The 17,948-nt window shown below is 44.6% G+C and overlaps 1 pseudogene; it reads left to right on the top strand.

Annotated features, from left to right (window-relative positions):
- The first annotated feature begins 2,524 nt into the window (after positions 1-2,524).
- Positions 2,525-17,656, top strand: LOC136480980 (protein FAR1-RELATED SEQUENCE 5-like; annotated as a pseudogene).
- The last annotated feature ends 292 nt before the right edge of the window (positions 17,657-17,948 follow it).

Raw genomic sequence — 17,948 nt, 5'->3', positions numbered from 1 at the left:
GCTCCCATTCTACGAGGAAGGGAACACAGTCTCCCATGACCGTTGTCGCTCTCCCTCGTAGAATCAAAGCTCCTCCTTGATGTCCGTTACCGCTCGACAGAGAACATGGTCGTCGAGCTGAACACGCCCCGCAAGTTCAACTAGTACGGATTTTCTATAATTTTCTAACTATTTTCTAAGTTTTTCATTTCATAAAAAGTTAAAATAAAAAGTACGGTGATTGACAGACTACTACGACAATATCGGGACATGTGAATAAATAACCATCCGTACTAGTTGAACTTGCTTACGTGATCATCTCGGCGAGCATTTCTCCACTGGACGGCACCATACTTGCCACGGAAGAGCTCTGATTCTACGAGGAAGGGAACACGGTCTTCCACGACCATTGCCGCTCTCCCTCGTAGAATCAAAGCTCCTCCTTGATGTCCGTTACCGCTCGGCAGAGAACATGGTCGCCGAGATGAACACGGTCCGCAAGTTCAACTAGCTACTTTAACCTTCTTTCATGTAAATATGCAAGCTTGAAGTGATTTTAAACTCAAATTGCTTACAAATGAAAAAAACCACAATAAAGAATCATATATATATAGTGAACAAAATGAGATAAGACAATGGTGAAAAATGAGTGTATGAGATTGGTAACCTTTACAACTGAAGAATCGATGGAGAAATCGAAGAAATTGACGGAGGAATCAAAGAATGGATGGAGGAACAATGGAGGGAGGGAGGAAGCAAGAACACTACTGCAGTGAGCTTCAAAATGTGCTGAGCTCAGGCTCGGGGAGGAAGGAGACGGCCAGAATATAAAGGGGGGACCTTTAGTCCCGGTTGGTGGCTCCAACCGGGACTAGAGGTAACTTTCCAACCCCGGGCGCAGCCACGGCCCGGGAGTAGACCTTTACTCCCGGTTGGAGCCACCAACCGGGAGTAAAATTATACCTTTAGTCCCGGTTGGTGGCTCCAACCGGGACTAAAGGTCCCTACCACCTCTTTCTGGTGCAGTAGCCGTTGGGTAGGGACCTTTAGTCCCGGTTGGAGCCACCAACCGGGACTAAAGGTATCTCTAGTCCCGGGCGCAAAAAATTCCGGGACTTGAGCCCATTTTGGCCGAGGATCAAAGGTCTGTTCTCTACTAGTGCCTATAGTTTGGAGTACACCGAAAAACCTTTTTCTCATCTCTAAGTTGATCCAGAACAACTCCAACTTCTTCTCCTTAGCAAATGTGCCAACACCACCAAGTGTACACCACTATGTGTATGTGTGTTAGCATTTTCATGATCATTTTTAAGGAGTTAATCACTCAATTCACATCACCACTCGATCCTAACAAGTATACAAAGTTAGATCGCTCAAGTGGCACTTGATGACCGATATGTAAACAAGTTTGCCCCTCTTGATAGTACGACCATCTATCGTAAACCCGATCATAAACTTCTCTACACACCTATGACTGGTGAAATGAAATGCCCTATAAATATACCTTTGCCTTGCGCATTCCATTCTATCTCCTCCAATGTTGATGCAACACAAGCACCAACCAAGTCACAAATGATATGATCTGCCTTGCGCATTCCATTCTGTCTCCTCCAATGTTGATGCAACACATGCACCAACCAAGTCACAAATGATATGATCTACTTCATATCATCACATGACCATATTGGTACATCGATCTTGACTTCACTTGCTCTTCACCATTGCTTCGATCCATCGGTGCCAAGTCATCACTCAACTTGCCCTTCACACTTGCAACCAGTCCATCAAGCCAAGCCTTGTCTTGATCTTCTCCACCTTGGTCACATGACTCAATGTCATGTTTCAATTGCAATGTGCTCCTACATCACATGTGTGAGCTTTGCAACATCTTCGAGCCATTTTCACCACCATGGCATATGTTGCTCACACACATGTACTTGTGGACTAATCATCTATGTATCTGACATTAAACACAATTAGTCCACCTCGGTTGTCACTCAATTACCAAAACCAAACAAGGACCTTTTATCGGACTCATATAAATATAAGACTTGGGGTTTCACTCACACAACAGCCCTCTCTCTCTTAGCGACCTGCGCGGTGCCCCTCTCTCCTCGCATGGCGTGCTTCCTCTTCCCGATGCGCTCCCCTCCCACTCCCTCTCCTAGCCCAATGCGCCCACTCTCTTACTCTCCCCTCCCCTTCCCTCCCCTCCCACTCCCTCTACCATTCCCAGCCAGGGCCCCCTCTCGGCGGCGCCCCCTCCTAGCTAGGCGCAGCAAGAGAAGTGAGGAGGGCCAAGGGGAGCTCCAGGGCGGCGAATCCATGGTGGGTGGGCCTCATGATGGCGACCGGTGTTGGATCTGATGAGGAGGGCCAAGGGGAGCTCCACGGCGGCAGATCCGTGGAGGGTGGGCCTCGCGATGGCGGCATGCATCAGATCTGGTGACGACGGGGTTACGGCCGATGTGGGTCCGAGGTAGGTCCGCTCTCCCCATCTCCCTCTCTTTTCCTCTCTTCATCTCCCTCATTCCTTCCCTCACCGATGATTAGATCCACGGCGGCGGTGGGCGGATCCGGCGGGGAGCAGCGATGTGGAGGCGGCAGATCTGGTGGGGAGGTGCCCTCCAGCGATGGATTTGGTGGGGTGGAGCCCTCTAGCGGCGGATCCGGCGGGGACGAGCATGCCGGCAGTGGATCTGACAAGGAGAAGGGTGGATCCAGCAGGGAGAAGTGCCCCAGCGGTGGATCCGTGGTGTGGCTCTAGATCCAGCATCGGGTAGCGATGGTGGCTCGAGGCCTAGATCTAGGCACGATTAGGGCGGGATACAGGTTCTTTTTGTTTTTTTATTTGATTTGCTGAGGTGGACATTTGGACCACCTCGGTTAAGGTTTCATTTACCGTGACCTTTGCACCGAGGCGGTTGCGAAAACTGCCTCAGTTAATCGATTTTGCCCACCACAATAAAGATTTCTGAGGTAGTGAGTTTCACTTGTTTACTTTGGGCATCGGGTTGCAACTGGTTTGCCAGTCGATGCCGGTCTATAGCTCTATGCCGTACCCGGACATGGGGGATTATGAGGGACGGATAGGGCTATCATCAACTGCCACCTACCCCCTCAACTATAGGATATGACGCAAATGAAGGTAACCTCTAGCCTAGACACAACATCAATGCTATTAATTACTACTCTAGCGTTGTGCAGGGTTATCCGTCTTCATTAAGGCCCTCTACTAGAGTATCCACCATGGGGACGGACGACAAACCCGCAAACAAGTAAGAGTATAGCTTAACTAATCAAAAGACTTAATGCCATAAGGAACCATGAACACTTAGCGAATATTCCGTCAAGGTACAAGTTTGGGGAGATACCGACAAGTCCGGCTCTTCCCCGTACTCTCCCTCACATCTTTCCCAAACCAAGTCTACTAGCTAGCTAGGGCCATAAGCCCATGGAGTGAAGCTCTTATTACTCTAGTGGTCTAGCTCTTGATCCTCGAATGTTGTTGTATGAGGAGAGGCGAGGCCTCCTTTTATAGGTGGAGAGGAGGGGTCATTTGGAAAATGTCTCATCCCCTCACGGAAGGTGCAAACTGACCTCAAGATGCATTGAACCTGACCGGGGACCTACGGAACTGTCATTGCAAAGGTGGAATCAACCAACCAACCAAAGTTTGGCCCAAGGTGCGCTAGTGGCGGCGCGGCCGCTCCAGGCCCTAACTCGGCCCAAATGACCCCAGGTTCGGCTGGTGGCCTCCTGTGACCTTCTAGAGTGGGCCTACAAAGTTTCGTGCTATTTGGAGCATGTTTGCTTTGGGGTTTGGGCTTTTTCCTCCACCTGACGGGGCCCTGATTTGCATGGTAAGTGGGCCTTCTCCCCTTGGGCTCATGTCAAATGATATTACGCCTTCTCCTGTTGCATATTTGGGTGTGTTTTCCCTGTTATTTCGACATGTCCTCCTCTAAATGGATGAATCACCAAAACTCATGGAATTGATTAGTAATAAGCCCTAATTCTAAGTTTGGTGTCCATATTGTTTCATTTTATGTGATAGTTGGTTGTTAATAAAAGGAGTTAAGGACCGCCAACAAACTCCCCCACACTTAGCCCTTTGCTCGTCCTTGAGTAAGGTTAAGGACTAAGATGGGTCATCTCCTTGATATGACATCTGCATACAAGTTATTCCAAGCTTCACTTGCACTTGTGAACTTTAGAGTGTCTACCATATTATCTTGGGTAATTGAATAATGGAACAACATGGATTCAAATCCCCTTGCATCAACCAGTTCAGAAACTTGAGTTTTCATTAGATTTTGAAAATGTAAACATAGCTTAGCTCCTTAAATGATTCTTTCAAATCACTCATATATGTGTTTGGTTCCTCACCAAGGCATATCATAGTGTTGCCTTCTTTCTTTCCTACTTCTAAAAAGCTTATATGGGTCTTTGGGTAGGAAAAGATATGAAGGCATACTTACTCTGCATATTTTGTTAAGTCAAATCTCGGATCCAAGGAGAAAAGATGCCATACCCTTAGATCAAGAAGTGCAAATGTGTGCATAAAACAATGTTAAACCTATACTATACTCCTTGATATGAGTGATCTCTCTCATAAGTTTTTATTTAGAGAACATGACTATCTCTCTCTCTCTCTTTACATGAGCCTTCGTGTGCTCATCATTTTTTTCTTTTGTACTTGGACCTTCATGTGTCCAATATTTTTTTAATACCTTGGGACCTTCATGTGTCCTATTTTTTAAAAATACTTTTACATAGCACATGTCTCTTAAACCACATATTGAGAGAGATCACTATTTCATAGACCATGGAGTATTTATTTCTAAGATATTTTTTGTCTACTCCCAGTGTAGGAATAGCTTTAATATATGTGGTGTGTACGTGATCTTGATCTTGGGGGCATGATAACTTTCTCAACAAGGGTCAACAAGACTTGACAAAACTCAATGCAGGAATAAGTAGCATAATTTTGGAAGTTTTAAGTTCTAATCACTAGATATGGCTTTGGTAGGAATTTGAACATAATTGAGGAGCATGCTATTTGAATTTTGACTATGTAAAATAAATCCCAAGTTCTTTGCATAAGAGAGCAAGGTTCATTTTCATCCCACTATATCTCATATTCCAATTACTTAGATAACATGGGGTCCCTATGATAGTTGTTCACAAGTTATAGGAATATTAGCAAGGAATAAAAAGTATGCAAATTTTATCAAAGGATAGCATGGAGATGGAGCGTCATTGCATTTTTGAATTTGTTCAATTTTTAATTTCAAAATTCGGGAGAGTTGAGGGGATTGTTGCACAAACCATCGTTGTTGAGGAAGGAGTTAAAGGATCAGACATGGTTTGGCTCAACAAGAGGTTCAGCCAATCCTCTCTGAAGTTATCTGTCCTATCCTTCTACATGCTTGATCGTTGATGTTGTGCATCGTGTTGGTGGGGGATCTCGGATGTGTGTTCATTATGCATGAGAGATCTCCCCCATACTTATTCATGTACATGTTTATTTGACAAAGAAAAACAAAAAGGAACAGACAAGGGCTCTACCAGTTAAAAAAACTAGGGAGCCTTAATTTTATTATAATTATTATTACTTTTATTTTTATTATTTATTATTACTATAAATATTTCTGTTTTATTTTATTTTATGTGTTCACCCAACTTTTTATCATTTAGCATAAACAAGGCTAAGATAATGTTTTTTTGCAAAAATAAACATAGCCTTGATTTATCTCCATAGTAGATTACTTCTATTGTTAATGAATGTAAAACTCAAAGTTCATAAATCAAATTTCAACACCATGTCAAATTTTGATTAAAGAAGACTATTTTAACCTAAGCACCATGCTTAATTTAAAAAGCATATAGTTGTACCCCATGGGAGTACACCTAACCCAGAGCATACTACATAAACAAGGGAAACATGTATGTGCATGATCAAGTTTAATTCTAATGGAGATAACAATGAGTAAATGAGTTGGTGAACATTACCTTTGCATCCCTGAGTGCATTTACCGGCAGTATATATGGATGAAGATTTTGAAGTTGCTGCAATGGTGGCTTGTATGTGGTTCATCTCAAGTTATCACCAAGGCTAGGCCACACGCACAACTAGTGTGTGTGGACCATGGGCCTTTAATGATAGCAAAGGTCCAGGAGAGGAGAATGCTCCTTCTCTCTCTTCTTCTCTCTTTTTTTCTTCTCTATATTATTATTTTCTCCCCTTTTTTATAAAAGATTTTTTTCTTCTATTCTCTCTTTTTTTGGCAAAGTAGTGCTGACATCAGTTCATTTTTTCTTTTTAGCCCATGATGACCTTTTGTGTGGATGGAACTTCCTCCCCCACAGTTGGACTTTTGCGTAAAAGTCAAGTGTGCAATGTCGGGGGTCTCCCTTTAAATGTGTTCCATTACAAAAGAGCATCGATGTGTATGATTGATGCAGCTCCCATGTTCTATAGCATCATATGTACCTTGTTCTTATTGATCTCAACCTGAAAGGGTTAGCAACCTAGAATACCCGAAGGTGCATACTTACTTGACAACATGTTCTTGCTTTTATTAAAAAGGAATGTTTTTTATATATATGATAATCATTTTTTTATGATAATATATGATAATCCGGGGTATCTCCCAGCAATGCTTCATTTATGGTCTTAAGCTCGACAACAGGAACTTCATCCTGCAGCTATCTTTGGTGGTCTAGTTCCTAGCTTCACCACCAATCATTTAGCATTATAATTCAAGCTACAAGGTTAGTGCCACGATGCAACTATGGGATTTGCAATATTTTTGATAAACATATGCATCCACAACCATTCTCCTAAAAAGTTTTGATACAAGGATCAGGAGATGGTTGGAATCCTCGTAGGAGTACGGGGAACCAAGCAACATGCCCATGGCACAAAAGTTTTTATTATGCAGGATCAACATTGAATCTTGACTACTATCAAGAACAACGTCCTGACGGCTAGGGGGACATGGCTTGGGTTTGAGCAAGGGTGATGATGGATGTTTCGTTTCACAAGATAGTGAAACGAACGGAGAAATGAACTTCACCTCCTTGAACGGATTATGGTTGGGATTATGCTTTGCCATTGGGATTTCTGGGTGAAAGATAGGAATGACAGAAGTAGTTGTTCCCAACTTTTCATCAAGGCCCCCATGGGAAGATTTTTCTTGAAAAAGATTGTCCAAGGGGTGGCCTATGAGGAGCTCAAATTCAAGGATGGCAAAGATATGGAAGTCTATGAAAATCTCAATTTTGTCAATTATGACTGGCACGGCCCTACGATCCCACAACACTAAAAAAATAGTCCCAAAGGACTTTTAAGAGTTTGTTGGTCGGGACTAGTGGCGTGTTACCCAAAAGGTTTTTTGTTAGGAATTCTGACATGATGCTAGTCCCGATTGTGGGGTTGTGTAGGGATTCTACGTTTGTTCCCATTAATGAACAAGGTATGGCCGTGGAAGGTGAAAGAATCTGAATTGCTTCAGAAGAATGTTTCACTTCTATTAACCATTCCTTTGACTGATTTACCCTAGGGGAAGCTTCCTCATGAGGATGGTGCCAAAAGTGTTTCGTGGTATTGCCATAATCCTTGAATTTGATAGGGAACTCCGATGGATGAATTACTCGTTCCTTTGGTGTTTCGTGGTTCGAGTGTGGGCTCATGAGTCGAACCTAGGGATGGTATGTGTTTGGTTTCGACTGATGAGGACTCCTCACACTCGACATGACTTTCGCCTAGAAGGTTCTTGTTTCCATGATGGAGGAAGTGTGTCTTTTTAGGAAGTTTTTAAGGAACTTCACTTGCTCCATCATAGGTTTATGTGTAAACTGACCTCCGGCAGCCATGTCTAGGCATAGATCAACATTTATGTCGAGACTCAAACAAAAGAGACACAAAACCATGCATCAGGTAAAGACAAATCTTGGCCGGCTTGTATTCACGTTGGAAACCGGGCCCAGGGTGCACCTATAGACTCCTTCTTGTACTACTCAAAGTCGAGGATTGCCCTTGGTAGAGAGCCGATACAGGACATGGGGAAAAATGCAAGACAAAACTTGTCTTTAAGTTCATCTCAGTCCACATTCGTACTTTGTACAGCAAATGTGTACCATTGTTTTGCCTTCCCTGTGAGAAAGGAAACAATTTTTACCTTAGAGTTTCTCGTGTCATGCCCGAGATGCTCTGGCATGAACACATTTCCTTGAATTCTAGCAGGTGATGGTAGGGGTTTTTGTTATCATGCCCTCTAAAGAGTTGTGCCTGAACCATAGTTTTTAAACTAGGGTGGAGTTCACCGCCAGATGAAAGGTTTGATTTTGAAGGTGGCTCAGGGAAGTCCCCCTTTGAAGCGAAAGGGTTTTGAATTTGAGAAAGCTTTGTGGTAGAAAATATTTTGTGTTTTTTATAAAAAGAAAATATAAAAGATATAGATACGAGGACGAACTAGGTTCGAAGAAAATAGCAACCGTTCCCCAGCAATGACTTTAGAAAGCTTGTTGGTATTTCGTAACGCAAACAGAAGAATTCCGCAAGCGCACGAAATTACCATTGTAGCTTTCACTCGGAAGTATTTAGGGTATCGTATTTCCATAGGGAATGGAGGTACTTCTTCTAGCTAGTACGTACAAGGACAACACAAGGGGTAAATTTGGAAAGGGTATAGATGGACTCCTATGGCTTTTGGGTCTTATGGAAAGATAAACTCTACTTTCACTTGCTTAGTTTGGGCACCGGGTTGCAACTTGTCTACCAGTCGATGTCGGTCTACAGCTCTATGCTGTACCCGGACGTGGGGGATTATGAGTGACGGACAGGGCTGTCACCACCTACCGCCTACCCCTCAACCGTAGGATATGAGGCAAACGAAGGTAACCTCTAGCCTAGACACTACGTCTATGCTATTGATTACTACTCTAGCATTGCACAGGGTTATCCGTCTTCATCAGGGCCCTCTACTAGAGTATCCGCCATGGGGTCGGACGACGAACCAACAAACTTGTAAGAGTATAGATTAACTAATCAAAAGACTTAATGCCATAAGGAACCACGAACAAACACTTAGTGAATATTCCGTCGAGGTACAAGTGTTCGCTGAGGTACAAGTTCAAGGAGATACCGACAAGTCCGGCTCTTCCCCGTACTCTCCCTCACATCTCTACCAAACCAAGTCTACTAGCTAGCTAGGGCCTAAGCCCATGGAGTGAAGCTCTTATTACTCTAGTGGTGTAGCTCTTGATCCATGGATGTTGTTGTATGAGGAGAGGGGAGGCCTCCTTTTATAGGTGGAGAGGAGGGGGTCATTTGGAAATGCCTCATCCCCTCATGGAAGGTGCAAACCGACCTCAAGATGCATTGAACCTGGCTGAGCACCTACAGAACCGTCATTGCAAAGGCAGAATCAACCAACCGACCAAAGCTGGGCCTGAGGCGTGCTAGTGGCGGTGCGGCCGCACCACCCAACTAGGCCCAAATGAGCCTAGGTTTGGCTGGTGGCCTCCTGTGACCTTCTAGAGTGGGCCTGCAAAGTTTTGCACTCTTTGGAACACGTTTGCTTTGGGTTTTGGGCTTTTTGTCCACCTGACTGGGCCCTAATTTGCATGGTAAGTGGGCCTTCTCCCCTTGGGCTCATGTCGGGTGATGTTACGCCTTCTCCTATTGCGTATTTGGGCGTGTTTTCCTTGTTATTCGGACATGTCCTCCTGTAAATGGATGAATCACTAAAACTCATGGAATTGATTAGTTATAAGCCCTAATTCTAAGTTTGGTGTCTATATTGGTTCATTTAATGTGATAGTTGGCGGTTAATAAAAGGAGTTATTAAGGGCCGCCATCACCGCTGCTGGGGTTTCTGAACCCTTGTGCCCTTGGGGTTCAACTATTGGTTACTCTCTTTTTCCTACTTATTAAGTGAAAGGTATATATAGAGCTAGCTTCTAGCATGTCATTTTGAAAAAAATAAGCTGATGGACAAGCGGAGCTCCTGCCAAGCTCGCAGACAACATCGACACCGTACTGAACAAATTGTTTTTTCAACCGTCACAATGACACATTTCATTAAGAGGGAGTAGAGGAAAACGCTACAACCCTCAGAAGTGGTAATTAGCAATTACCGAAAAGAGGACATGGAGGATCAAAGGTTTACATAAGCAAAAAGTTTTCGACCATCACAATGCAGTCCTATTCTTCAAATTTTATATAGGTACACTTTGTCGTCCAACGCTGTCAATCAGTCTACGGAAGTCAGGGTGTCATTTTATACAGTAAACACTCCAGTTGTAGTGGGTCACGCACAGGTGAGTTACTCTTCTTCCCAAAAGGACAGTGACAGCAGCCAAACATGTCTTGCTGGTGATGTCGTAGTGCCAAGAAGTTGCTTCCCATCTTCCACTGTTGATTTGTCTTGTGCCATTCATGCCATTCAACAGGAGCAAGTGAGCCTATGGACGAGGGGCATGCAGTTCTGTCATTTCAGCTTGGTCGTCAAATATATACTATGCTTGAATTGGATGCTTTGTGGACACGGCAGTTCCCTCATGACTGGTATTGACTAACCATAATATATATAGAGAGAGGCCCAGACCCAGTGTCCCAGTTCTCCCGTAAGAATTAGGAATCGAAGCTCCCAGTTCTCATACGATGTTTGCAAGATCTTCCTTCCTTCCAATCGTATTTCTGGCGATTCAGCTGATCCTGATAAGCATCATGCACCACCAGGTCGACGGCGACGGCGCTGCAGGAGGCGGTCCAGGAGGATGGTCTATTTGATTGTTATTGTGTGTTCTTTCTTTTTTCTAAATGTTGTTTGTGTTAGTTTCTGGCTTTGGATAAGTTAAGTTCGGGTAAGTCAGTTTTTTCACGGCGCTTGAATTGGATCTTCGAAAGTGTCTACCACCTGCGGGACATGTTAATGTTATATTGGAATCTAATTATTGATTTTCACAATCAGACCATTGATTTTTCTTATGCCTTTTCGATATATAGGCAGTACTCTGTAGTCTACCTTGCTATAAAGTAGTAGTCACCGTTGCCTTTGGCATTTAAATATTGACTAATATTGCCACAAAAATGCTTGGATTAGAGAATGCATCGCATTATTGTCATCTTATATGGTCCATCCTGAACATTCTATCAGATCAGACACAATACTGGAATGTGCAGATTTCTGTAATACTAAATTTTATATCTTAGACGAGGGTTCTAATTTATAGGCTTTATTTAATTTTAATGGTTCCAAACTTTTACTTTAAAGCTTTTTTTTGTTGCTCACCGAGATGAACTACTTTACTGTTAACAAAGATGAAGATCACATACTTGACGGTTTGCTTTTGGATCCATCTGCATGTAGCTACGGAGATAATCCAAATGATTGCCCACCACCTTTTCCGGCATCGTGGTGCCATCGTCCGCCATGTTAGGAACTTATGCCAAATAATGACATGAAGAAGTTACTGGTTGTTGCTCATCAGCCTAATAATAATTTGAACATTCTATTCCAATTGACCCAGTATCTACATTATATTTGGTACACATCCGAGTTTCCACAGAAGCTCCGGTAATATCCAAGTACTGTATGGATTTGTATTTTAAAGCTGAATAATATAAATAGAGCTCTTTTACAGTGGTTGGGGGTACTTCTTGGTTCCTCTTAGTTCCTAAGCAATTAATTAGTGCTAATTAATTTTATGAGTGGAAGGTTAATACGGTAATTGTGGCTCCCCTCCCCCCGTTACCCCTCCCCCACGTGCACCCGAACCCGCACGCCTCGCCCACGTGCACCCGAAGGACGCGAGCAGTTCCGTTGACGCGAGGCTTCCCTGCCCTCGGCCTTAGCTGCGGCCGCCTCGCCCTCGACCTCGCCATCACGCGGCGCCGCCGCCACCGGCCTGCCCTCGCCACCACCGGTTGCTCGTCCCTCCTCCCCCTGGCACCCCTCGCCCACGCGCACCGCCGCCGCCGCACGACTTCCTCTCGCTATACGCCGCCGCACGACATCCTCTCGCTGTACGCCGCCGCCGCCGCCAAGGACGCTCCTCTCCCGCTCCATGACTACAAGGCAGCGACACACGAGCACGACTTCCTCTCGCTGTACGCCGCCGCCGCCAAGGACGCTCCTCTACTGCTCCATGACTCCAAGGTGCCGCCGCCTGCCTCTCAAGGTCTACATCTGCATGTTTTATTCATTCTCTCTTCTTCCTCGATTTCATGGCAATTCTACTCCCTGTTCGATCGACCTCCATCCAGTATAGTAGTGTTAGGTAGATCTGCTGCTTGCAGTTCCTTATTCGTGCGTGGATCAACCGGAGAAGAAAACCTTGCAAGCCAGGTTGTAATAACTAATTAATTAATCTTAATCAAATTAGCCTGTTCCTCGCACTGACGCGTGATGATTGATAAGTAGCTGTGATATAATATACCAGCATCAGAAACAACTTAAGTGTCTATTATATCTAATGAGCTGCTATTTTATTTTCTGAATTTCAATTTACTTTGCTGTCTTCCAGGAGTGGACTCCTAGACTAATGGGTTTTTCTGAGGAAGGGAAATGATGGTGAAAATGATTTTACTGGATTGACGTTGCTAGGATGATTCTGCTAAATTTGCAGATGGTCCTTTTACATGTCAATGCTGGTCCAAATAGTCTAGAAGCCTCTGTAAATAACTGAAAACTGTGTATATTTCAAGTTTGATGTATTGTTAAATTTCTCTGTTGTGGTTGGTCACCAAGTAGTGGTATCAGCCAGACAGGGTTTAAATCCTAGCTTGCACCCAAAAAAAACTTGCTCTGCCTCCCCACAAAAAAATAGCTGGGCACCATCCTGTTGTATTGGTGAGGTCCTACCTGGGGTAGTGGCAGGATTTGGGGGTTTTCTTAGACAGTTTGGTTGTTATATTTGTTTAATGTTGTTGATGGATACAGGAGGAAATGTGAGATCTTGAGTCTTTGCTGGAGTACAATGAAATTGTCAAGAAGATGTTTGCTAATGAAGAAGAAGGATTTGAGTTCTATAACAACTATGGTTTTGAGAAAGGATTTAGTGTGAGGAGAAGCTATTGTGAGTGGGACAATGGCCACAATGAGATGACTCTTTGGAAGTTCGTTTGCGATTGTCAAGGTTTCCTTGAAGAGAAGCAGCTGAAGAGGGCGATTAAGAAGCGGAAGCCGCGGAATATTACCCGTGTTGGATGCCTTGCTAAATTTGTAATTGCACGAGATCAGATCACAGGGAAGTGGTATGTGAAGGATTTCATCGATGAACACAACCATCCAATGGCGCCAGCAGAGCTTACTTGTCTGCTACATTCACATAGAAGAATCAACGATGAGTAGAAAGCTGAGATTGTGGACATGGAGAGTTCTGGGATCCGCAAACACAAGATAATGGATATTTTGGAAATGCGGTATGGTGGGTATGATAAGGTTGGGTGTACAACAAGGGACTTGTATAATTTCTGCCATTGCTATAGGGCGGATACAATTGCTGCCGGTGACGCTCAAACAGTCATCAGTTACCTGACGGAACTTCAGCGCAGAGATCCTGATTTCTTTTTCAAGTACATGGTCGATGGGGAAGGACACCTGAAGGGACTATTCTGGTGTGATAGTCAATGTCTGCTTGATTACGAAGCATTTGGTGATGTCGTTGTATTTGATAGCACCTACAAAACTAATCGGTACAACCTACCCCTTGTTCCTTTTGTTGGGGTGAATCACCATGGAAGCACAGTTATTTTTGGATGCGGAATTATTTCTCATGAGAATATTGAGTCATATGTGTGGTTGTTGAGTACATTTTCCGAGTCCATGATTCAGAAGCATCCGATCTCCGTGATCACTGATGGATACCTTGCTATGCAGAGAGCAATCAGGCTCGTGTGGCCGAATTCATCGCATAGGCTCTACATATGGCATATTGAGCAGAACATTGTGCGTAATCTTAAGGATGATGTTGTCATGGTTGAATTCAGGAGTTTCCTTTATGATTGTTGGTCCATAGAAGAGACCAAGAGAAAATTGCAGGAATTTTTGGATAAGCATAAGGTTACAAATAAGGAGTCATGGTTGTATCAGATGTATGATATGAGGGAAATTTGGTGTGCTTCGTATCATGCTGGTAAGTGCTACTTAGGACTGAGGAGCAACCAACGGAGTGAGAGTCTAAACTCTAGGCTTCATATGCGTCTAGATCGTAAAATGACACTGCTTGACATGGTAAAGCACGTGGAGCACTGCCTTCACTACTACAGATTTAGACATCACTACCTGCCTCATCACTGTCGGATTCGTGAGAACCGACAGTGATGTACGCTTTTGAGCTTGAAAACAAGAAAATAACTGAGTCTAGACTAAAACCGACAATGAAGGACCACATCACTGTCGGTTGTTAATACAAACCGGCAGTGATGTCTATTTACTGCCGGTTGAATTACCGAACCGATAATGATGCATACTCCGGATCCGAAAATTTTATCAACTCCAGTTAACGCCGCACGCATCCGAACTCTGAACTCCACACGCCTCCCATCTCCTCCTCCCCAGAACTCTCCACACGCCTCCCATCTCCTCCTCCCCAGAACTCCCCATGCCTCCACACCACACCCGCCTCCACTCTATCGAGGAGAGCCACGCCGGAGAGGGGCTTCCTCCTCCACCTGTCCCTGAGGAGCGGCGCCAAGCTTCCACGCTTGCTCCCACTCTTCCCCATCACCTCCGCGGCGGCGCCGTTCGAGTGAAGATGGAGGACGCTCGGTCATCTCCGTCGGAGGTGCTCGAGCATGCGGTGCGGACCCATGGAGGCCGCGGCAGTGATGTGCGGGCATGAGGCCAACCCAGCGCTGTGACGTGCTGCCGTGGGGAGGCCGGATCTGACCCCCACGTCACCGGATCCGGCCTCCACGCCGCTACCAGAGTTGGATGGAGAGGAGCGCCGCCATAGGGAGGCCGGATCCAGCCTCCATGCCGCTACCAGAGTTGAAGGGGAGGAGCGCCGCCATGGGGAGAGGGCCATCGCCGCCACTCGCCTGCACCGCCCGCGTTGCCCGCCACCGGATCCGGCTTCCCCGCCACCGGATCCGGCTACCCCGCCACCGGATCCGGCTTCCCCGCCACCGGATCCGTCCTCCCCGCCACCGGATCCGGCTTCCCCGCCACCGGTCCAACCTCCTTGCCCACATCGCCTGAGGGAGAGAGGGAGGGGAGAGGGCCGTCGTGCCGGAGGGGAGGAGGGGCGCGCCCGCCGAAGGAGGAGGAGGCAGCTGCACTCGCCCGCCGGAGAAGGTGGAGGCAGCCGCACTGTGTCTCCTCAGCAATCTCCCTTTCTGGTGCTCCTGTGTCTCCGTCGGTGTAGATGAGTTTTTTTTTGTGTTCAACCCTGCTCCTTTGTCTATGATGTACGAATCGATTTGTAGATGGGTTGATTTGTGATGTGTTGAACCCTTCTCCTTCGTCTGCGATGCACGAATTGATTTGTGGATGAGTTTTTCTGATGTGTTGAATCCGTCCTTTATCTGTGATGTATGAATTTTTTTCTTGGATGAAATGCTTGATGTAGTGGCGGCGGTAGCCAGCGAGCATGGCGGCGGCAGCGAGCATGGCGGCGGTAGCGAGCATGCTCCAGCCAGCATGCTTGATGGATTGCTTTTTTTTGTTTTTCTAAACCTTATCACTACCGGGTGAAGTACCGGCAGCAGTGGCCAGCGAGCATCACTGCCAACATGCCATTGCCGGTTCGAAATCTGGCAGTGAAGGAGGATTTTGAACCGGCAGTGATATCGAAAACTGGGGTAGTGCTTTCAGGGCTGCGCACAAATGAGGCAAAGTTGGACACTGATGTATTGCAATCTGAGGCATGCACAGAACCAGATTCTTCAATTATTGAGATAGAAGCCACGAAATCGTTCACTCCAACAGTTTTTGCCACGGTGTAGTTCAGCATAAAGGCAGCCAAGAAGTGTTTTTCGATTTACATTCTAGATGGCGATAATATGAGTGAGTATATTATTGGCAGGAAGGATAAAGGAGACATGATGTACTATGTCAAATGTCAATTTTGTGATGAAGGCAATCTGAAGGGAATTTCTTGTTCTTGTGGTAAGGTACAACCGATTGGAACCCCCTACTCACACATCTTCTTTGTATTGGGTGATCTGGATGAAGACAAGCTTCAAGACTGTTGTGTTTTGAAAAGGTGGACAATGGGGGCGAAGAGTGCATTTCCTCCGAAAAGGAAGAGTACCATGTATGACTATTCCGAAGGCCTACAGAGGTATCATGAGCTACGCAATATCAGTCACGCTGCAGCCTTCGCAGCATCTCGTTCACTTGAATCATATGAGTGGCTGAAAGATGTTCTGCAGGATGAAGTTGCTATGAACCTGCCAAATGAAGGACAAAAACAGAGGCAAAAGGTATGGTCCAGTGCTGCCACAAGCCCCGGATGTTGATTTTGTAGCATTTAGTAATGTGCTGGATCCCTTGCATGTGCCTGGAAGAGGGGCCCCGAAGAAAAATTTGAAGTCAATTTCAAATATGAAGAAATCTAAGGTCAAATGTAGCCTGTGTAAGGATAAGGGTCACAATCGGCGAACATGCTCTATGAGAAAAGAGGTAGTTCATATAAGTTGAAAACAAACCATGTGCGAGGCATGTGTAGTTATGACTAATGTTTGCCCTCTTCATTTGTAGGAATCAAAGCTCCGTGAAGATGTGTTTGATATATGATTTGCAATGATGAGTTTGTTGGTGCCTATTGTTTATAGGTACGCTGGTGAACAACTTATGATTTTCCATCATCTTTGCAAATTGACATGCTGCTATAGTTAGGATAATACCAAATTTGTGTTATAAATACAGCGTTCGGTTTGTAACCAAGCCAAAATTGACTAGTTTGCAATAAATATATGCATGTTAGTGTCTAAATATTTTCAGAACAAAGGAAAAAACTGATTTCTTTCATCTTGCTGGATCCTGCATGCATAAGTGATTTCATACCTTCCTGTATTAAATGTTTCTGAACTGCTTATTTTGTTTGTGTGGTTGATTTTGTTTTGAATACTAATAGTGGATTAAGACTTGTGAAGCTATAGTGAAGGTTATATTGAGCGAGCGAGAATATTTCTATTCAATATCAAAGCTATGTGGTACAACTATGATCAGAGCAATTGATATTTAGCAGGTGTCTGCACGATGCTATGTCATTGTCTCACTGTTGTGGTTCAAGTGCATCTGATTAAAGTTTCCTATGATAAGATAATTACAAGTTTACATTGTTGTACCTGTATTTAAAGTGTGCAGTTATTGTTTAGCTAAGCTTTTTACTGTAGCCAATGAAGGCAGGTTGATACTCTTAGAGTGTTGATATTGATAGATAGGTTTTGTACCTCGCTATTTCTTGATTGTATCTTCTGAAACCCTGTAAAGTGTAATGAATAATGGACCTAATTTTTGCAGGTGCGTTCCTTGCTGTTTCTTCGAACACACGGTACCAGATTATTAATGGATTAGAACGCCTGGTTGAGGCTTCACCTGTTGCGAAGCGTGTCCCAGCTGCTTCTTTGGCATTCACTGTTGGTGTGCGGTTTGCCAATAACGTGTATGGAGGAATGCAGTTTGTTGACTGGGCAAGAATGAGTGGTTGCCAATGAGGTGCGAGCTTTCATTTTCATGGTGAGAATCTTTACATTCCTTCTGCTACACATTATTCAATTTTTTTGGAGGCAAGTAGTACCCTTGGGATCCTTGTTCATCGTGAATTTAAAGCAATTGCTGGTGCTGTGACAATCAGCTTTCTTATGGTATGTTCTATATCTGTTTCTGCATGCGCAGCTAAAAGAATGCATGCAATTATTACCTGATCTCCTAGTAGCAGTAAAACAATCGAAGATATTGAACAATACATAACCAAGAAAATACTAAGAGACTTCATGAAATCATTCA

This window comes from Miscanthus floridulus, chromosome 9 (genome assembly GCF_019320115.1).
Source record: "Miscanthus floridulus cultivar M001 chromosome 9, ASM1932011v1, whole genome shotgun sequence".
Lineage (NCBI taxonomy): Eukaryota > Viridiplantae > Streptophyta > Magnoliopsida > Poales > Poaceae > Miscanthus > Miscanthus floridulus.
The sequence above is the reverse complement of the archived record's forward strand: the minus strand, read 5'-3'. Positions and strand labels throughout refer to the sequence as shown.